The sequence below is a fragment of the Lissotriton vulgaris genome, chromosome 1_1, assembly GCF_964263255.1.
Source record: "Lissotriton vulgaris chromosome 1_1, aLisVul1.2, whole genome shotgun sequence".
Taxonomy (NCBI): domain Eukaryota; kingdom Metazoa; phylum Chordata; class Amphibia; order Caudata; family Salamandridae; genus Lissotriton; species Lissotriton vulgaris.
Genome location: NC_141685.1, coordinates 1,869,556,653 through 1,869,580,492, shown reverse-complemented (window position 1 = coordinate 1,869,580,492; position 23,840 = coordinate 1,869,556,653).

The following is a 23,840-nucleotide window of genomic DNA, read 5'->3' as shown; positions in this document are numbered from 1 at the left end:
ATGGTCAGTGACATCACTGATGACATCACTGATGACATCACTGATGACAACATCCAGTGACCGTATGTTTCTGTAAAGTTAAAATATGTCTTACATATTGAAGAATGAGTGGATGTATAAGTGTCTGGATGAAGGATTTAGTAGGTGCATGACTGACTGTATGAGTGAGTGATTAAATGTGTCTCACTGAGTGCATGGGTTAGTGACTAAACTGTCTTAATTTGTGCATCATTATGTCTGTTGTTCTGTAAACTGCTGCATGTGTTGATCAGTAGCTATATGAGTAACTATATGGGTTATTGATTGGTTTCCCAAGTATTTGTATGGGAGAGTGTGTGTGTGGGTGGCTGGGAGGTGTATGACTCTGTGTATAGATGTGTGAGCAGTTGATTCACTAGATGTATGGGTTCAAAAGTGCATGTGGAAACAGCTGTATGGGCGGTTGACTGTGTGCATGAGTGTATTGGTGAGTGAATGGATATCTCAGTGCTACATGTCAAAGTAAGTACAAGATGGCGGACTCCCGTTAAGCTACAGGTGAGCTACCCGGTTCGCGTACCGGGAAGCACTTCCACCGCGAAAAATCGAATTTTTTAAAAATTTTATTTTTTTGCCCCGCAGGGCCCTTTAATAGCCCCCACATCAATCCTAGGGGGTCAGGAGGGGTCTACCGTGCCCCCTTTCATTCATTTCCCCCTTTGTTTATTTCCACCTCTTGTCTCTCGATCCTACAGAGAGACAAGATGGCGGCCGCTCCGGACTGTTTAGAATGTTGACAGTCACCAGAGAGCCAATCCGCTTCTCCTCGCGAAGTTCCGTTACGCGTCTGGTACGCGAACCGGGGCGCTAACCGGGACGCTGTCACAGATATATATATTTTTTTAAACGTTAATTTCTCAATCCACTGGAGCACATATCTTGAGACCTAGCAAAGGCACATCGGGCAAACAGTCTCTACAATTTTGCCAAGTTTCATAGAAATTCATTCAGCCGTTCGAGCTAAAAGTGAGTCCAACCGCCCTATGGAAAACTCAATGTTAAAAACACGTTTTGGGACCCCCCTTTTTTCTCGGCCCCCGCTTGACGGCCCCCCCCTAAACTTTCAGGGGACGCTCAGAAACAAAATGTGCCATTTTCCTGAAAATTTCAGCCAATTCCGTCCATCAACGCCAAAGTTATTCAACATAGAATTTTCAGAAATCCCTATTTAAAAAAATCCTAACTATATATACCTACTGGCGACCACCAGTAGACCACCAGTAGGTAATATATATATATTACCTATATATATATATATATATTCACTGAAAAAACCATAGGTTTCAGGCCTTATATAGTTAGGAATTAGCATTTAAAAAAACATTGAAATTGCTCCTATATAGTTAGTTGTACTAACTATATTTCGTGCACCCGCAATCCACTGCTGATGATGTCACATATTACATCATTTATGACATGGTCAGTGACATCACTGATGACATCTCAAATGACATCAATGATGAAATGATTAAAAGCTAACTCCTAACTATATATGACCTGAAACCTATGGTTTTTTAAGTGAATTTGCAAGGTTTTTTAAATGCTAATTCCTAACTATATATGACCTGAAACCTATGTTTTTTTAAGTGAATTTCCATGGTTTTTTAAATGCTAATTCCTAACTATGTCAGGCGTGAAACCTATAGTTTTTTTCAATACATTTCAAAGGTTTTCTAAATGCTAATTCTATTAGTGGATAACGTTTAAATATGTAAATATCCTTCTGGGACCGCCAGTAGGTAATATATATATATAAATATATATATATATATATATATATATATATATATATATATATATATATTCACTGAAAAAGCCATAGGTTATAGACCATATATAGTTAGGAATTAGCATTTACAAAACCTTATTTTACTCACACAAAACCATTGAAGTTCGCATATATAGTTAGTTGCACTAACTATATATCGCGCACCCGCAATCCCCTGCTGATGATGTCACATATTACATCATTCATGACATGGTCAGTGACATCACTGATGACATCTCAAATGACATCACTGATGACATCACTGATGACAACATCCAGTGACCGTATGTTTCTGTAAAGTTAAAATATGTCTTACATATTGAAGAATGAGTGGATGTATAAGTGTCTGGATGAAGGATTTAGTAGGTGCATGACTGACTGTATGAGTGAGTGATTAAATGTGTCTCACTGAGTGCATGGGTTAGTGACTAAACTGTCTTAATTTGTGCATCATTATGTCTGTTGTTCTGTAAACTGCTGCATGTGTTGATCAGTAGCTATATGAGTAACTATATGGGTTATTGGTTGGTTTCCCAAGTATTTGTATGGGAGACTGAGTGTGTGTGTGGGTGGCTGGGAGGTGTATGACTCTGTGTATAGATGTGTGAGCAGTTGATTCACTAGATGTATGGGTTCAAAAGTGCATGTGGAAACAGCTGTATGGGCGGTTGACTGTGTGCATGAGTGTATTCGTGAGTAAATGGATATTTCAGTGCTACATGTCTAAGTAAGTACATATGTAAAACACAGTACATGTGAGAGTTGACATATATAAATAACTGTGCATAAGAGCCAGTGAATGTGTGAGTGGCTGTATGGATCATTGTGAACTTGTATCAGGGATTGTATAAGAGAGTGAATATGTGTTAGTATATGTTTGAATAAGTAAGGTGTGTCTAACTGTATAGTTGAGGAAATGGAGGTGTGATTGATTCTTTGCATGACTGACTAGGTGTGTGAGTAACTCCATGGATGAGTGACAGTTTATGAGTGTCTGTTTACACTGATTGTATCTAAGGTTATATCAGAGTCTGAAGAGGTTCATCGTATTATCACATGAATGATATCATCAGTGATGTGATCATTAATGTCAAATGAGATGTCATCAGTGATGTCATCAGTGATGTCATTTGAGATGTCATCAGTGATGTCATCAGTGATGTCATTTGAGATGTCATCAGTGATGTCATCAGTGATGTCATTTCATCAGTGATGTCATTTGAGATGTCATCAGTGATGTCATCAGTGATGTCATTTGAGATGTCATCAGTGATGTCATCAGTGATGTCATTTGAGATGTCATCAGTGATGTCATCAGTGATGTCACTGACCATGTCATGAATGATGTAATATGTGACATCATCAGCAGTGGATTGCGGGTGAGCGATATATAGTTAGTGCAACTAACTATATATGAGAATTTCAATGGTTTTGTGTGAGTAAAATAAGGTTTTGTAAATGCTAATTCCTAACTATATATGGTCTATAATCTATGGTTTTTTCAGTGAATTTCAATGGTTTTTTAATTGCAAATATCAAAAGCTGTAAAATGTATTCTTCTTTTAAAGGAAAAATATATTTTTTATGTATTTAATATAATTTTTTTATGTATATACATTTTTTTTTAAAAAAAATTCGCTACCGGTCCGCGCACCGGGTAGCTTCCCGTTAGCTCAATTTGGTGCCGCAAACAGATCCGCGCACCGGGAAACGTTCCGTTGGCGCAACTGCCGCATTCGAAAACAACATTGTGACGCGTCACGTAAGCGCGAAGTATCGCGTTGCCGCGTAATGCGTCTTATGACGCGCCGCGTTAGCGCACTCGGAAGTGCTCCGGAGCGCGACCCGAGGCGCGAAGGGCAGCACCCCGGAAGCACTCCGGGTGCGGAGTGGGAACCGTAACATAAGCGTAACAGGTCATGTGACCTGAAAATAACACTTTTCATTGGTTTAGAACATTTTTTTTCCCAAATGATGAAAGCCCCCACCTTTTTTCCTCATTCTGACTTTCATCTTTGTGAGAGGAAGACCTGTTTCTGCTTGTTCAGTCATGGCATCTGTAGTATCTGCAGCTGGTAGACCCCCACCACCACCACAAACACCTAGGAAGGAAGGACCACCTGCAAAGTTCATTCCAAACCCAGAGGAAGAGGAAGAAGAAGAGGAAGAGGAAGAGGAGGTAGAGCCGAGGCATTTCTTGCGTGAAGAGCCCCGGCAATCCCACCGCTTAGACCATTTTATATGGCAATTTTTTTCTTACCCTCGAGGGCAAAAAAAGGTCAATGCCCGGCTGGTGACATGCCTCATTCCAATGCAGTTCTGTCCCGAGGCACAGACAAAAAGTATAGTTTTGGAAACTATACTATGCACCACCACATGCAGAGGTGGCATCCAATCAATTATAGCGTTGCTGAGGTGCGTCACCTCCAGGATAACCCACTAATATTATTTTACTGTTTCCCTTGGTTTTCCCCTTGTTATGCTTTCCGGAACGCTACCCGGTGCGCGGACGGGGCGCTAACCGCGCAAAAATTTGAAAAAAAAAGGCAGTTTTTTTTTACATATATGGGCCTCCTCAGCCACCCTCAGAAAACCTAGAGGGTAAGGATATGTCTCCCGTGCCCCCTTATACCCATTCCCAACATTGTTTATCCTCCGTCTTGTGACTAAATTTGTCCGAAACACAAGATGGCGCACTCCCGTTTTGCTACAGGTGAGCTACCCGGTTCGCGTACCGGGAAGCGCTTCTACCGCGAAAAATCGAAATTTTTGGTTTTTTTATTTTTTTGCCCCACAGGGCCCTTTAATAGCCCCCACATCAATCCTAGGGGGTCGGGAGGGGTCTACCGTGCCCCCTTTCATTCATTTCCCCCTTCGTTTATTTCCACCTCTTGTCTCTCGATCCTACAGAGAGACAAGATGGCGGCCGCTCCGGACTATTTAGAATGTTGACAGTCACAGGAGAGCCAATCAGCTTCTCCTCGCGAAGTTCCGTTACGCGTCTGGTACGCGAACCGGGGCGCTAACCGGGACGCTGTCACAGATATATATATTTTTTTGAACGTTCATTTCTCAAAATCCACTGGAGCACATATCTTGAGACCTAGCAAAGGCACATCGGGCAAACAGTCTCTACAATTTTGCCAAGTTTCATAGAAATTCATTCAGCCGTTCGAGCTAAAAGTGAGTCCAACCGCCCTATGGAAAACTCAATGTTAAAAACACGTTTTGGGACCCCCCTTTTTTCTCGGCCCCCGCTTGACGACACCCCCCAAACTTTCAGGGGACGCTCAGAAACAAAATGTGCCATTTTCCTGAAAATTTCAGCCAATTCCGTCCATCAACGCCAAAGTTATTCAACATAGAATTTTCAGAAATCCCTATTTAAAAAAATCCTAACTATATATACCTACTGGCGACCGCCAGTAGGTAATATATATATATATATATATATATATATATATATATATATATATATATATATTACCTACTGGCTATCGCCAGTAGGTATATATAGTTTGAATTTTTTCTCTATGGGACTTTTGAAAATTCTATGTCTAATAACTTTGGCGTTTGTGGACGGAATCGGCTGAAATTTCCAGGAAAATGGCACATTTTGTTTCTGAGCAGCCCCTGAAAATTTGGTGGGGTTTCGTCAAGGGGGGGCTGAGAAAAAAGGGGGGTCCCAAAACGCGTTTTTTGCATTGAGTTTTCCATAGGGCGGTTGGACTCACTTTTAGCTCGAACGGCTGAATGGATTTGCACGAAACTTGGCAAAATTGTAGGGACTGTTAGCCCGATGTGCCTTTGCTAGGTCTCAATATATGTGCTCCAGTAGTTTTTGAGAAATTAACGTTCAAACCAAGATATATATCTGTAACAGAGCTCTGGGCAGCGATCCGGTCCGCTTACTTTTCGCTTATCGGAACTTTGCGCGCAGAAAGCTGATTGGCTCTCCGGTGTCTGTCAACATTCTAAACAGTCCGGAGCGGACGCCATCTTGTCTCTCGGTAGGATCGAGAGAGAAGAAGAGGTGGAAAATGAAAGGGGAATTTAATGAAAGGGGGCAAGGTATCCCCCTCTTGACCCCCTAGGAATGTTGTTGGGGTTATTAAAGGGTCCCGTGGGGAAAATAAAAAAAAAATGATTTTTCACGGTAGAAGCGCGGCCGCGAACTGGTAGCGAAACGGGAATTCGCCATTTTGTGCTTCGTTAATTAAATTACTAGTTATAAGTGGGTGCGGGAGACGTATCCTAATCCCCTATGTTTCCTGAGGGTGGCTGAGGAGGCTGATATATGTTGATACATCTCTTCCAGCGGCTGTGCGTGAGCTTTTTTTTTTTTTTTGCTGCGTGACAGTCCGGAGCGGCCGCCATCTTGTCTTTCGGTAGGATCGAGAGAGAAGAAAAGGTGAAAAACTAAGGGGGAATTTAATGAAAGGGGGCAAGGTATCCCCCTCTTGACCCCCTAGGAATGTTGTTGGGGTTATTAAAGGGTCCCGTGGGGAAAATAAAAAAAAAATGATTTTTCACGGTAGAAGCGCTTCACGGGCCGCGAACTGGGCCGCAAACTGGTAGCGAAACGGGAATTCGCCATTTTGTGCTTCGTTAATTAAAGTACTAGGTATAAGGGGGTGCGGGAGAGGTATCCTAATCCCCTATGTTTCCTGAGGGTGGCTGAGGAGGCTGATATATGTTGATACATCTCTTCCAGCGGCTGCGCCATCTTGCCTTTTTTCGAATGCCACAATTTTGTCGTGCACGGCAGCCATTTTAGATGCCAGGCTAGTCCCAGGCTATCACCTAACCCTGCGGATGTAGTTTATGGCCCCAGCTGTAGAGAATTCAGACATGCCAATCCTCCTGATTCAGGCGTGTGACTACTGATTTCAGTGCTAGTCTCCCGCCTCCCGATTTCTGCAAGCAAAAACCCGGGGGCATATTACGAACAACTAGCGATAATTTTTGTCTCTAACTTGTTTAGAGACAAAAATTATCGCCGCACATCGGCGATTTTTATCGCAGATAAACCTTGCTATTATCGCAGAAAAGTCAGCGATATTCATGTATTATCGACCTAATGCTCTTAGCCATGTTATCCACCTCCCATTGGATAACATGGCTAAGAACTGCTCAGGGCAGGTGTTAGATTTTGGAGATATTCGCGCTTAGCGCGAATATCTCCAAAAGTTGGTAATAGAAGGTAGCGATGTTAGGGACTGTTTCCAGTCGCTAACATCTTGGCACGCCACTTTGCATGTCCTTAGTGATAAGTATCACTGACATGCAAAGCGGGGCCCAAGATGGTCGCTATCTCCTTTTAGCTGTCACTAACTGGTGTTAGCGACAGCTTGGTAATAGGGAAATAATTTTATCTCCGCTTTCATGGCTTTTAAAGCCAAAAAAGCGGAGATAAACCCCCTTGATAATATGCCCCACGATTCCTTGGGGGTTTCAGCTGACAGGGCTTGGTATTGTGTTACATGGTAATTTTTCCATGAAACGTCAGAGGGTCGATGCAGGGGTTCTAGAAGAGGTGATAAACCATTTAAGCCTCATGAACAAGCGCATGGTCTTTTAAAGATTTGTGAAGTACTCGGGGCGGCGGTGTGTGTGTGCCCTCTTTCAGGAGCGGGCGGGGGGGCACTGCCAGCAACTTGCCAGGTCAGGTAGTGTTCAACACGTGCATCACCCTTTCTCTGCCTGCTATTGCGCTCCCTGCTTCGGAAAGGTAAGAAAAAGAACGTGCATTTGAGTTTGAAATGTCCGATCCTGCAGCAGCACACTTCCAAAGCCCACACATGACAATAACCCGATTCAAGGCCCCATTCACCCGTTTTAAAAAAAAATAGATAACACTCCAAGAAAGTAAGGTTATAAAACTTTATTAACTACTAACTTTAACGAACGGAACAAAAACTAAAAACATTTAAACATTTCTCAACACAAAAAGCAACAATGGTTAGAAGCTGTCTTTTGTGCGAATAGTCCCAAGGCAGCACATCGTGCAGAGTTCTGGACGGCACCCAGGTGATGTCGCCTGGGTGCCGCACTGGTTTAGGGATCCTACAATGCTGCTCCGAAAATTGGCGTGGGGCGTCCCGGGTGGGGCGGGGGGAGGCCTCGTCAGTAGCGGTCTGTTGTGCGAATAGTCCCAAGGCAGCACAACGTGCAGAGTTCTGGACGGCACCCAGGTGATGTCGCCTGGGTGCCGCACTGGTTTAGGGATCCTACAATGCAGCACAGAAAAACAGCGTGGGGCGTCCCGGGTGGTGCGGGGGGAGGCCTCGTCAGTAGCGGTCTGTGTCCAGTGTCACATGGCTGACACAACATGTACGACAGGCACCCAGGTGATGTCCAGTAAACTGCCGCACTGGTTTTGGTATCCTACAATGCTGCTCCGAAAATTGGTGTGCGGCGGCCCGGGGGGGGGCGTGGGGGACCCGGCGTGAACGGGCCTCCCCAGGTGGCGGCCATCTAGCTGAGTTGCGCTCGCTCTTGCGGCCACAGCGTCTCGCTCACCATGTTGTTGAGTTGCTCCCACTCTTGCAGTGCAGCGATAGGCGGCTGCCACATGGCTCTTAAAATGGCGGACAGCTCCTCGGTTTTAGGCCTGGTCCACTGAAATGGCCCTGGGACACTTTGGAACTCGGACGCTTGCCTGCTAGGGCTTGGGCTGCATTCACGAAAAGCGTCCCCTTAGCCGTGAAGATTGTATAAAAGTCTTGGGGGGCCCCCGACTCCCGCAGGCTTCCGGTGGGGAGCGGCTGCCATGATTGCTCGCGGAATGACCACGACGGAGCCACGAGATGGTGGTGCTCTCATGCTGACGCCAGCTTCAGTCTGAATGATCCAGAAACAAGGTGGGGCTTTCATCGTTTGGGAAAAAAAAATGTTCTAAACCAATGAAAAGTGTTATTTTTAGGTCATATGACCAAGCCTTCCATCTTTAGGAAACCAAAAGTAAAATGAACCAATGAAAAGTTTTATAAACAAGTCACATGACCTGTTATGCGGCATAGGGCTACAAAAAGCGTAGAAAATCCGTTGGCACGTGAGGCGGCGTCAGTAGCGGACCGATGTGCGAATAGGCCGAAGGCAGCACAACGGGCCGAGATCCGGATGGTACCGAGGTGGTGTCCAGCAAATTGCCGCACTGGTGTGGCCATCCTACAATGCTGCGCCGAAAGACGGCGTGTCCAGCTGAGTTGCGGTCACTGTTGCGGTACAGTGACTCGAACGCGCCGAGATCCGGATGGCACCGAGGTGGTGTCCAGCTAATTGCCGCACTGGTGTGGCCATCCTACAATGCTGCGCCGAAAGACGGCGTGTCCAGCTGAATTGCGGTCACTGTTGCGGTACAGTGACTCGAACGCGCCGAGATCCGGATGGCACCGAGGTGGTGTCCAGCAAATTGCCGCACTGGTGTGGCCATCCTACAATGCTGCGCCGAAAGACGGCGTGTCCAGCTGAGTTGCGGTCACTGTTGCGGTACAGTGAGTCGAACGCGCCGAGATCTGGATGGCCCCGATGTTGTGTCCAGCAAGTTGCCGCACTGGTGTGGCCATCCTACAATGCTGCGCCGAAAGTCGGCGTGGGGTGCCCCGTTGGCTTATGAGGTGATGTCAGTAGTGGACCGATGTGTGAATAGGTCGGAACCAGCACAAGGCACCAAGATCCGAATGGCAAGTCCTGGATGTTGAGTGCCTCAGTTGAGAGTTCTGAGCAGTGCTTGTAAGACTGTCTGAAGCTTATTTGCACCTGCTGCAGCTTCACTAGGTCCGGCGGAACTTTTTTCCTTTTCCTTTCTGCTTCTTTTCCTACAATGCGTTTCATCTGAAGACACGACCAGGTCCCTGAATGTGTGCAGGGGGACGCTATTGATTGAATGAAAATGGCGGCTTGACACAAAGCTGACTCAAGCGTTACTGTTGGTGCTATACAGACAAAAATTGGTTTTCAGTTTGTACATTCTTCAGGTTTTTTTTTTCCATCCAAGTCTGATTGAGAGTTTGTAGAAAAATGGCTTCAGATTTTCCACATACTACTCTTCAACATTCTTCCTAAATGTAACAATGTGAAACTCACTAGGAGAACGGCTGTTTCTGTTTCCTTTCAAAATGCTGCCACCAATATTTTCTGAATGGAAGACACCATCTTGTAGCATAAAGGGCCGAAAGGGGTTCTGGTCTGGCCGATGGTTGGTGGAGACATTTTGACTATATCTTGGACCTGCCCGGCCTCGCCCAAAATGGCGCCGGTATAAATGGGACTCGTAACTCCTTGCCCGCAAATGTATATCTAGAAAATGTTATTGTAAGTGGCCCTGTCGTATTTTAATTACAAAATGTACGTCCACCAATTCCGCAACTGTTAGACACCTTTGTTCTTGTCACCTAATGGCCCGCTCGTTACGTTCTTCTACAGTGTAAATGTCTCCTCATCATATACGATTTCAGTTTGCTCCGTGGCCGGCCCACGTGGTTATAGGCCCGTATTTGTATACTGACATTTTCACAATAAAGGTTTTTAAAACAAAACACGGTAGTAGTATTTTCATTTGTAAAGTTTTTACTTTTAGTGACTGTTTTCGAATCAGTAAAAGGCAAGTGAAATAAAGCAGTCCAATTACATGACGGATAAAAGGTATAATATGTAGGAACGCAGTAAAGATAAATGGTCAAGGGCAGTTGTGTTTTTCATGTCTGCAACATAAAGTGATCGATAAGAATCTGATAATCAGGCGTATCGGCGACTAAGACAGCAGGCCGAATCTCTTTTACTCAACGGCTCCGTCATGGAAGGAAGAAACGCCCTTTTTCTCGAAAAAGGAATATATTTTACTTGCAAGACAGTTGTAAATTTTCCGGGAAAGTACATTAGCCTGGAATATTATAACATATGTTTGAAAAAAAAATATTGTTCGAAAATAATAAAAAGCGTAATTTTTAGGTCATATGACCAAGCTTTTCATCATTAAATTAACAAAAGTAAAATGAACCAATGAAAAGTTTTATTAACAAGTCACATGACCTGTTATGCTTACGTTACGCGCTGCGCGCCGCGCCTCGGATCACTTCCGGGTGCGCTAACGCGGCGTGTCATAAAACGCATTACGCGACAACGTAGGTCAAGAATATAGTCTAAATGTCTCCACCAACCAGCGTTCAGAACACAACCCCTTTCAGCAGTCCAAAAAGTTCTGTTAAATGACAATAGAGGGGACAGGCAACAAGAACCATCAGTCAAAGAGGGGAGGGCAAGTTCTTCTCTTCCGGGTCATGTTGGGGCGCTACCGGAACTGATCGAATTGGTAGTCTACAGTGTTTCTGGATGTTTCAGACTAAAGCTGGCGTCAGCATGAGACCACTACCATCTCGTAGCTCCGTCGTGGCCATTCCACGAGCAATCATGGCAGCCGCTCCCCACCAGAAGCCTGCGGGAGTCGGAGGCCCCCAAGACTTTTGTAGAATCTTCACGGCTGAGGGGACGCTTTTCGAGAATGGGACCCAAGCCCTAGCAGACAAGCGTCCGAGTTCCAAGGTGTCCCAGGGCCATTTTAGTGGACCAGGCCCAAAACCGAAGAGCCGGCCGCCATTTTGAGAGTCCTGTGGCAGCCGCCTATCGCTGCACCGCAAGAGCGGGCGCATCTCAACTACATGGTGAGCGAGACGCTGTAGTCGCAAGAGCGGGCGGTAAACAGCTGAATGGCGGAAGAGGCACAGTGTAGCAAAAGCGGGCGGAATGGCAACTAAAACGATAAAGGGGCGCCCCACTACAGCTTGTCTTCAGGTCAAACGGATTGTGGGACAAGGTCCAGAATTGAAGAGTCATCAAAAGGCAAAAAGTTCCGCCGGACCCCGGGAGCCGGCCGCCTATGTTGGGGGCGATCTCAGGCTACACCAGTGCTATAAGACTTGGGGAGGGTGTCGGAGCCAAGCGTCTTCTCCGAGTCCATGGCCATCACACCGCCCCTCAGGGGCCTCCGTCAAGCTGTTTAGGAAGGTAACATATCACATTGTTTTCTAATGCAGTCAGGTCCACAAACGACACTCACTTACTTTGAGAATAGTGAAGCTGCAGTAGGTGGAAATAAGCTTCAGACAGTGTTACAAGCACTGCTCAGAACTCTTAACTATGGCACCCAACATCCAGAACTTATGCTATTTGAGAATGGTAGTGACATCGAAGCATCTCAGGGACCAAAACCATTAACGTACTTTCACGTATGAAAATCTTACTTGGGGAGGGGGCAGGAGCGAAGCGCCCCCTCCCAGTCAGCGCCACCACACCGTATGTTGAAAATCTGAAGCCATCGTTCTACAAAGTCAACCAAACTTGGATTGAAAAATCTAGAAAAATGTACAAACTGAAAACCAGTTTTGGTCTGCATAGCATCAGTAACAACGCTTGAGTCAGCTTTGTGTCAAGCCGCCATTTTGATTCAACAAAGCACAGGCATTGAAAAAGGCTGAAATTCAGAACTCTAAACTATGGCACCCAACATCCAGGAGCTTGCCATCCGGATCTTGGAGCCTTGTGCTGTTTTCGATCTATTCACACATCGGTCCACTACTGACATCATCTTATAAACCAACGTTATGTAAATAGTTTTTTAATAAAATGTTTTACCCTGTTTCTTTGCTGGTGTGTTGTCTATATTTTTAATATTTGCATAGGGTTTGTCGTTATTTTGTGCGGGATGGGTGATGGAGCCGAGCTGTCTTGCAGCCCTCATGGTGTGGAGCTCAGTTCATCTCACTATTTTCGTATTTCTCATGAAGGGTTGTTCCTAATATTTCTATTTTAGCGAGGTCAAAAAGAGATCCAATTAGTGGCCTACTGATTTTGCTCGATTACTTTTATTTTTTTACACGATTTTTCACTATCTGCAAAGACTAAACAGAGTATTGCGACTTTGTGCTTGTTTGTAAATAGAGAATGATCCAAAGAGAACCAATTCTAAAACAGTAAATGCTTGGACAACAATCAATCAAATGGAGAGACAAGGAGGCACGACGGATTACAACGGGGGTAAAGGCCTGCGTTAACTACCCTTCAGTATCTGCAAAGAGAGAGTACTACTAAGGCAAAAGAGGGGGGGGGTGCAGCGTTCAAAGCACATCAGCGTGCATAAATACGAAAATGTTTTTATCTATCACGTACTTGACATTTTAAAGCTTTTCATATTTGCTATTAAAAAACCAATGAAATTCACAGAAAAAACCATAGGTTATAGTGGATATATAGTTAGGAATTTGCATTTACAAAACCTTGAAAATTCAATGAAAAAACCATAGGTTATAGGCCATATATAGTTAGGAATTCGCATTTACAAAACCTTATTTTACTCGCATAAAACCATTGAAATTCCATATATAGTTAGAAGCGCTAACTATATATCGCGCACCCGCAATCCACTGCTGATGATGTCACATATTACATCATTCATGACATGGTCAGTGACATCACTGATGACATCACTGATGACATCTCAAATGACATCACTGATGACATCACTGATCACAACATCCAGTGATTGTATGTGTCTGTAAAGTTTAAATATGTTTCACATATTGAAGAATGAGTGGATGTATAAGTGTCTGGATGAAGAATTTAGTAGGTGCATGACTGACTGTATGAGTGAGTGATTAAATGTGTCTATTTACATATTTAAACGTTATCCACTAATAGAATTAGCATTTAGAAAACCTTTGAAATGTATTGAAAAAAACGATAGGTTTCACGCCTGACATAGTTAGGAATTAGCATTTAAAAAGTGGTCCCATAAGGATATTAACAAGGTAACAAGGATATTAACAAGGTAATATATATACATCACTGATGCCATTTGAGATGTCATCAGTGATGTCATCAGTGATGTCACTGACCATGTCATGAATGATGCAATATGTGACATCATCAGCAGTGGGTTGCGGGTGCGCGATATATAGTTATTGCATCTAACTATATATGCGAATTTCTATGGTTTTGTGCGAGTAAATTAAGGTTTTGTAAATGCTAATCCCTAACTATATATGGGCTAAAACTTATGGTTTTTTCAGTGAATTTCAATGGTTTTTTAATAGCAAATATCAAAAGCTGTCAAATGTCAAGTACGTGATAGGTAAAAACATTTTCGTGTTTATGCACGCTGATGTGCTTTGAACGCTGCCCCCCCTCTTTTCTCTTAGTAGTACTCTCTCTTTGCAGATAGTGAAGGGTAGTTAACGCAGGCCTTTGCCCCCGTTGTAATCCATCGTGCCTGCTTGTCTCTCCATTTGATTGATTGTTATTCAAGCATTTACTGTTTTAGAATTGATTCTCTTTGGTTCATTCTCTATTTACAAACGAGCACAAAGTCGCAATACTCTGTTTAGTCTTTGCAGATAGTGAAAAAGCGTGTAAAAAAACAAAAGTAATCGAGCAAAATCAGTAGGCCACTAATGGGATCTCTTTTTGACCTTGCTAAAATAGAAACATTAGGAACAACCCTTCATGAGAAATACGAAACTAGTGAGATGAACTGAGCTCCACACCATGATGGCTGCAAGACAGCTCGGCTCCGCCACCCACCCCGCCCAAAATAACGATAAACTCTATGCAAATATTATAAATATATACAACACACCAGCAAAGTAACAGGGTAAAAAATTTTATTAAATAACTATTTACATAACTATTTTATACTTTTTGTTGCCTGATCCGGCTAGCTCAATCGATCGAGCATGAAACTCATGCACTCTGATAGCAAGCGTTGCTGCTGATGCTATGCAGACAAAAACTGGTTTTCAGTTTGTACATTCTTCAAGATTTTTCCATCCAAGGCTGGTTGAGAGTTTGTAGAACGATGGCTTCATATTTTCAACATACGGTGTGGTGGCGCGGACTGGGGGGGGGGCGCTTGGCTCCTGCCCCCTCTCCAAGTCGTGTTGCCCTGGTGTGGCCTAAGATCACCCCCGACATAGGCGGCCGACTCCCGGGGTCCGGCGGAACTTTTTGCCTTTTGATGACTCTTCCATTCTGGACCTTGTCCCACAATCCGTTTGACCTGAAGACACGCTGTAGTAGGGTGCCCCTTTACCGTTTCAGTTGCCATTCCGCCCTCTTTTGCTACACTGCGCCTCTGGCCTGGTCGCCCCCCTGCTCCTCTCCGTGCCTGCCACTGCAGCCCTGACTACCTGCTGACCCTTCGCCGACGCCGCCAGCAGCGCCCCAGCCGCCGCTGGGCCGCCTGCTCTGCCGGTCCCGTTCCCGCGCCTCCTGCCTGCGGCCCCGCCCCCCGCCACACGATTGGTTAACCCCTTCCCGCCTCCCAGCGGACCCACCCTCCCTGCTCCCCTCTTAAGGGGACCTCGCCTGCTTCTAGGGAGCGACCACTGCGCCTCTGGCCTGATCGCCCCCCTGCTCCTCTCTGTGCCTGCCACTGCAGCCCTGACTACCTGCTGACCCTTCGCCGACGCCGCCAGCAGCGCCCCAGCCGCCGCTGGGCCGCCCGCTCTGCCGGTCCCGTTCCCGCGCCTCCTGCCTGCGGCCCGCCCCCCCGCCACACGATTGGTTAACCCCTTCCTGCCTCCCAGCGGACCCGCCCTCCCTGCTCCTCTCTTATGACGCCCCCTCAGCGACTGCGCAGGAGCGCCGACTGAGCGCCGAAGGTGCGCCAAAGGTAAGCCCGTCTGCGCCCGTCCGTGCCTGGACCACGCCCAGTGCCAGGACCCCTGGCCCCCGCAGTTCCCAGCCCACCCGCCGGACGTACGACGCCGCCACCCTCATCGCACTCAACGACGGCCGAGTCCCGGGATGCTACCGTGCAACCCCGAGACGCTCCCACGGACCCTTCTGCTGTACCGCCTGCAAGTTCACCTGCATCCGGACCTGCCTCCCACCAGCACCCGCCAAGACGAACACCAGCAGCAACCTCAAGTGCATCCTGCTCAACACCCGCTCAGTCCACAGACACGCCATCGAACTCTGGAACCTCCTCAACACCACTGCTCCTGACGTTGCCTTCCTCACGGAGACCTGGATGAACGCCTCCTCAGCACCCGACATCGCCATCGCCATCCCAGAGGGCTACAAGATCACCCGGAGGGACCGCACCGCCAACCAGATAGGAGGAGGCATCGCCATCATCCACAGGGACACCATCCGCATCACGACCTACACCGACGACATCCTGACTACCGCCGAACACCTACACTTCCAGATCCACACCGACCCGAAGACCACCCTCAGAGGCACCCTGATCTACCGACCCCCGGGACCACGCACCCAATTCAGCGAGGACATTGCCGACTCCGTCAGCCCGCATGCCCTCCCCTCCGCTGACTACATCCTCCTGGGGGACCTCAACTTCCACCTGGAGAACAACAACGACCGCAACACCACCACCCTGCTCGACAACCTCGCCAACCTCGGACTCAAGCAACTGGTGACCACCCCCACCCACCTCGCCGGACACACACTCGACGCCGTCTTCTCATCCAGCAAAGACATTGCCTTCAGCCACGCCACACTTCTGACAAATAGGGACACTCCTTTTCTAGTCAGGGCAAGGGGATCACACCCTTCGATAACCCCTGCTCACCCCCTTGGTAGCTTGGCAGAGCAGTACAGGCTTATCTCAGAGGCTGTGCGTTAAGCAATTATGACCACATCCAGTAATACAGTGAATACACTACAAATGGACACGACACCGTAGTATTATAAAAATAAGTATTTTTATATAAGGCTTAGCACAAGACCAAAATAACGGTAAAACTGTACACAATCGGAATAAATACGTTCGGGAAGGAAAAAGGATAGTTCAAAGGTAGTTTCTCTTTAGCACAAAAGTCTTTTAGTCTCAAGCAAATCTTCTTCTTGGAAACAAAGTTCTTAGCAACCGGGTAACTCACACGGGAGTTACACCACGCTGGGGCAAAGATAACCCGCAGGTTCGGCGTCGACCGCGAGGAGCGCTGCGTCGGGCCTGGAGCCACACGGACCCCCAACAACACAGTACCTTTAGGAAGATGAAGCACACGATGATCAGCGGCGTCGAGCAATCCGGCGTCGCGTCTTCGGTGTCGATCAGGCCTCAACAGGCGTGGTTGATGATGCAGTTGCACAGAGTGAGCAGCGCCCACGGCGTCGAAGGGCACACGGTTGATGCGATCAGCAGCGGGGCAGACACGAGGTCCTCTGGAGTTAGAGCCGTACTCCTACTCACTGGCGTTGCTGCTGGCGTCGGTTGGGCCCAGCGTCCGGTCGTCGTGATTGCTGTTCCTTTCAGAGGTGCTGGACTCAAGCTTCCAGCGGTTAGCACTTTTCAGCAGGTGAAGTCTTTTGGCCCTGAGACTTCGGCAGGAGACTGGCACTCTTCCAGTCCTTGGAGATTTTCTTAGCAAGCGTGAGAGTACACACACAGTTCCTCTCTCCTGGTTCCTTGGCAAAAATAAAGAAGCACCGCAGGATTCCCCCAACAACAGCACACCGGCAGAAGGGGTAGGCAGTCCTTTAGATCAGTAGGCTTCTTGTCCTTGGTTACAGGGTTCCTTGTCAGAAGTGATCTGCTTTCCTAGTTCAGGGGTCCTTCTCTTATACCCCTTTTCGTCTTTGATCCCTTTGTCTATGCCGGGGGTTTCCCAACACCCTGGGTCTGGGGTGGGTGGAGCTAGGCAGTAGCACCTGGCCTATTCATTGAGCCGGGCCGGGTCCTCAGACGCCCCGCAGGAGGTGGTGCCAGCATTGACACTGGCAGGAGCAGAGCTATCGCCCTCCTGGCAGGAGGTGGGGCTAGGATCGTCCATGGCAGGTACAGAGCCATCAGTCGCTCGGCAGGAGGTGGAGCCAGCATTGTATCAGGCAAGGCAGGCTATCAACAACTACTCTCCCCCTACTCTCAACGTAATGTCCCACTCATCCCACACTGACTCATCCAGACCTCTTGGAGCCACCCAGCTCCTGTCACACACACGCAAGACCAGCAGAGACCAGATATGGTTAGACAAGAAAATAGACACTTTCTAAAAGTACTACTTTCGAACCCAGAGTCCAAAAACCATCCACACCAACGGATGCGTAATTAAACCCCGAGTTCAGGGATACCAAACTCGACATTGCACCGTACTCCCCGAGCCAGCTAGGATCATAGCAATAATAATCCCGGCGGCCCATTCTATCCAACGGAGAGCAGGCTACCTCGCAATAGTGAAGCCCTAAGATGGCGGCACTTCACTATCAGGACATGCCAACTTGGTCAGGCTTGTCCTACCTTACACTTACAATGCACCCTGCCCACGGGCCTACCATAGGGGTGACTAACATGAAGTTAAGGGAAGGTTGGAGGGGCTGGCAGGTAGGTATACCTGCGCAGCCGACGTGACAGTGCAAGACTGCACGTGGGTCTCGCAATGACCGACCCGTAGACATTCGTTTACAAGGCCGCTCCTGTGGGTGGCACAACACGTGCTGCAAGCCCACGAGCGGTATTTGCATTTACAAGCCCCGGCACTCCTGGTGCACTAGACTAGGGACTGACAGTAGACCAAATAAGCCAAACATGGATACAATAGATACATCATTTTAACAGAGGGAGCACTTGCGCTATGGCACTGATCAGCAGTGACACGGCGCCCAAAGCATATACCAGCAAAACATCGTAAAACAGTAGAGGCAAACAGAAAAAATGGAGGAGAGACTCAAGCCAATGATGTCAGGTCTAACAAAGATCACCCGGAGGGACCGCACCGCCAACCAGATAGGAGGAGGCATCGCCATCATCCACAGGGACACCATCCGCATCACGACCTACACCGACGACATCCTGACTACCGCCGAACACCTACACTTCCAGATCCACACCGACCCGAAGACCACCCTCAGAGGCACCCTGATCTACCGACCCCCGGGACCACGCACCCAATTCAGCGAGGACATTGCCGACTCCGTCAGCCCGCATGCCCTCCCCTCCGCTGACTACATCCTCCTGGGGGACCTCAACTTCCACCTGGAGAACAACAACGACCGCAACACCACCACCCTGCTCGACAACCTCGCCAACCTCGGACTCAAGCAACTGGTGACCACCCCCACCCACCTCGCCGGACACACACTCGACGCCGTCTTCTCATCCAGCAAAGACATTGCCTTCAGCCACGCCACAGGACTCCACTAGACGGACCACAGCTGCGTCCACTTCACCTTCAGAAGAACGACGACCCACCGCCACCAGCAACAGGTCGCCCGCAGAAGCTGGAGCAAGATCACAGCCGACCAGCTCGCCGCTTCCCTGAGCCAGCACCCTCCCGCCAGCTCAGCGAACCCCAGCCAGGCCGCCGACAACCTCACGAAGTGGATCAGCAACTGCGCGGACGAACTCGCCCCACTGAGGACCCCGCCCAGCAGACCCGGCAGCAAGAAGGCCCCGTGGTTCACCGACGAACTCAAGAGCTCCAAGAAGAACTGCCGAGCCCTCGAGAAAGCCTGGAGAAGGGAGCCAACACCGGACAACATGACCACCCTCAAGCTTGCCACCCGGAAGCATCACCAACTGATCCGCGACACCAAGAAAACTGCATTCAAGGACCGGTTGGATAACAACGCACACAACAGCAAGGAACTCTTCAACATCATGAAAGAGCTCTCCAACCCCAACGCCGGAAACAACAACATCACCCCATCGCAAGAACTCTGCAACTCCCTCGCCTCCTACTTCCACAACAAGATCGCGGACATACACAACAGCTTCAACACCCAACCGACGAACGCCACGTCCAACTCGACCGAACCACCGCCCCCCACCACCACCCTCCGCGCCTGGACTCCGATCTGCACCGAAGAAACCGTCCGCATGATGAACTCCATCCACTCCGGATCTCCGACCGACCCCTGCCCTCACCACGTCTTCAACAAGGCCGACGCCGTCATCGCACCCCACCTGCGGGACATCATCAACACCTCCTTCACCACCGCCACCTTCCCTGAGAGCTGGAAGCATGCCAAACTCAGCGCTCTACTCAAGAAACCAACAGCGGACCCCACCGAACTCAAGAATTACCGCCCCATCTCGCTGCTCCCGTTCCCAGCCAAAGTCATCGAGAAGACCGTCAACAAGCAGCTGGCCGCCTTCCTCGAGACGAACGGATCCCTCGACCCCTCACAGTCTGGCTTCCGAGCCAACCACAGCACCGAGACCGCCCTCATCGCTGCCACCGATGACATCCGAACCCTGATGGACAACGGAGAAACAGCGGCCCTCATCCTACTAGACCTCTCCACGGCCTTCGACACCGTCTGCCACCGCACTCTAGTGCAGCGCCTCAGCAACGTCGGAATCCAGGAGAAGGCGCTGGAATGGATCATCTCCTTCCTCGACGGAAGAACACAGAGAGTCCGTCTACCACCGTACAAGTCAGAGGCCACCGAAGTCATCTGCGGCGTCCCTCAAGGATCCTCGCTGAGCCCAACCCTTTTCAACGTCTACATGAGCCCCCTCGCGGCCATCGCACGCCAACACAACCTCAACATCATCTCCTACGCCGACGATACCCAGCTGATCCTCTCCCTGACCAACAACCCCGCCGCCTCCAGAGCCAACCTTCACGAAGCAATGAAAGAGGTAGCCGAGTGGATGTCGACCAGCCGCCTGAAGCTGAACTCGGACAAGACGGAAGTCCTCATCCTGGGATCCTCGCCCTCCGCCTGGGACGACTCCTGGTGGCCCCCCGCCCTGGGCACCGCACCCAAACCGACAGACCATGCACGCAACCTGGGATTCATCCTGGACTCCTCCCTCTCCATGACCAAGCAAGTCAACGCCATCTCCTCGTCATGCTTCAACACCCTGTGCATGCTACGGAAGATCTTCCGGTGGATCCCCACCGAGACCAGGAAGACTGTCACCCAGGCACTCGTCACCAGCCGACTGGACTACGGCAACGCCCTCTACGCCGGAACCACCGCCAAGCTCCAGAAGAGACTCCAACGGATCCAGAACGCCTCAGCCAGACTCATCCTCGACATCCCACAACACAGCCACATCTCCGGACACCTAAAAGACCTGCACTGGCTCCCGGTCAACAAGAGAATCACCTTCCGTCTCCTTACCCACGCACACAAAGCTCTTCACAACCAAGGCCCGAGCTACCTCAACAACCGCATCAACTTCTACGCTCCCAAATGACACCTCCGATCAGCCAGTCACGCCCTCGCCGCCGTCCCCCGCATCCGAAGAACGACAACAGGAGGAAGGTCCTTCTCCTACCTGGCCGCCAAGACCTGGAACTCCCTCCCTCCCGACCTGCGCCTGACCCAAGACCACCTCGCCTTCAGGAAGAAGCTCAAGACCTGGCTGTTCGGGTAGCAGCAGAACCCCCCTGGCCCCCCCCCCCCCTAGCGCCTTGAGACCCTCCGGGTAAGTAGAGCGCTCTATAAATGCCTATGATTGATTGATTGATTGATTGATTCAGCTGTTTACCGCCCGCTCTTGCGACTACAGCGTCTCGCTCACCATGTAGTTGCGTTGCTCCCGCTCTTGCGATGCAGCGATAGGCGACTGCCACAGGACTCTCAAAATGGCGGCCGGCTCTTCAGATTTGGGCGTGGTCCACTAAAATGGCCCTGGGACACCTTTGAACTCGGACGCTTGTCTGCTAGGGCTTGGGCCCCATTCTCGAAAGCGTCCACTGAGCCTTGAAGATTCTACAAAAGTCTTGGGGGCCCCCGACTCCCGCTGGCTTCTGGTGGGGAGCGGCTGCCATGATTGCTCGTGGAATGGCCACGACTGAGCTACGAGATGGTGGTGCTCTCATGCTGTGCATAATAGCAATTATAACAGTTACAACATGCTGACACCAGCTTCAGTCTGAAACATCCAGAAACACTGTAGACTACCAATTCGATCAGTTCCGGTAGCGCCCCAACGTGACCCGATAGGGAAGAACTTGCCCTCCCCTCTTTGACTGATGGTTCTTGTTGCCTGTCCCTTCTGTTCTCATTTAACAGAACTTTTTAGACTGCTGAAAGGGGTTGTGTTCCGACCGCTGGTTGGTGGAGACATTTTGACTATATTCTGGTCCTACGTTGTCGCGTAATGCGTTATATGACACGCCTCGTTAGCGCACCCGGAAGTGCTCCGGTGTGCGAAGCGCAGCTTCCCGGAAGCGATCCGGGGCGCGGCGCGCAGCGCGTAAAGTAAGCATAACAGGTCATGTGACTTGTTAATAAAACTTTTCATTGGTTCATTTTACTTTTGTTATTCTAATGATGAAAGGCTTGGTCATATGACCTAAAAATTACGCTTTTTATTGCTTTCGAACATTATTTTTTCTTAAACATATATGTTATAATGTTCCAGGCTAATGTACGTTCCCGGAAAATTTACAACTGTCCTGCAAGTAAAATATATTCCTTTTTCTAGCAAAAGGGCGTTTCTTCGTCCCATGACGGAGCCGTTGAGCAAAAGATGCTCGGCCTGCTGTCTTAGTCGCCGATACACCTGAATATCAGATTCTTATTGATCACTTTATGTTGCAGGAGTAGAAAACACAACAGCCCTTGACCATTTATCTTTACTGCGTTCCTGCGTATTATACCTTTTATCCGTCATGTAATTGGACTGCTTTATTTCACTTGCCTTTTACTGATTCGAAAACAGTGACTAAAATTAAAAACTTTACCAATGTAAATACTACTACCATGTTTTGTTTTAAAAACATTTATTGTGAAAATGTCAGTATACAAATACGGGCCTATAACCACGTGGGCCGGCCACGGAGCAAACTGGAATCGTATATGATGAGGAGACATTTACACTGTAGAGGAACGTAACGAGCGGGCCATTAGGTTGCAAGAACTAAGGTGTCTAACAGTTGCGGAATCGGTGGACGTACATTTTGTAATTAAAATACGACAGGGCCAGTTACAATAACATTTTCTAGATATACATTTGCGGGCAAGTACCATGGGTGACGTTAATTCGAACTTTCAATAGTACAGTAATCAATAACACATCAGAACTTAATATCAATAAGGATGTCGAAATATTCAATCAATTCTCGTCCCCGCCCGCCATGTGCTTCAAAACTGCATACGTATCTTGTGATATCAAGGTTGAGCAACCAGTACACAACAAGGAGTTACGAGTCCCATTTATACCGGCGCCATTTTGGGCGAGGCCGGGCAGGTCCAGGATATAGTCAAAATGTCTCCACCAACCAGCGGTCGGACCAGAACCCCTTTCGGCAGTCAAAAAAGGTTCAGTTAAATGACAACAGAAGAGATAGGCAACAAGAACCATCAGTCAAAAGAGGGGAGGGCAAGATCTGAAGCCATTGTTCTACAAACTCTCAACCAGCCTTGAATGGAAAAATCCTGAAGAATGTACAAACTGAAAACCAGTTTTTGTCTGTAAAGCATCAGCAGCAACGCTTGAGTCAGCTTTGTGTGAAGCCGCCATTTTGATTCAATCAATAGCATCCCCCTGCACACATTCAGGGACGTGGTCGTGTCTTCAGGTCAAACGGATTGTGGGACAAGATGCAGAAAGGAAAAGGAAAAAAGTTCCGCCGGACCCCGGGAGCCGGCTGCCTATGTCATGGGCGATCTTTGGCCACACCAGGGCAATAGTGAAGCTGCAGCAGGTGCAAATAATCTTCAGACAGTGTTACAAGCGCTGCTCAGAACTCTCAACTATGACACCACCTCCGTGCCATCCGGATCTTGGCGCCTTGTGCTGGTTCCGGCCTATTCACACATCGGTCCGCTACTGACACCACCTCATAGGCCAACGGGGCACCCCACGCCGACTTTCGGCGCAGCACTGTAGGATGGCCACACCAGTGCGGCAACTTGCTAGACACCACCTCGGTGCCATCCAGATCTCGGCACGTTGTGCTGCCTTCGGCCTGCTGTAGCCGCAAGTGCGGACGCAACTCAGCTGGATAGCAAGTGAAACACCAAGGGGCGCCCCACTACAGCCGAGGAGCCTCCATCTTGGGGGCGACGCACAGCATCACATTGCTTTCCAATGCAGTCAGATCCTCAAACAGCC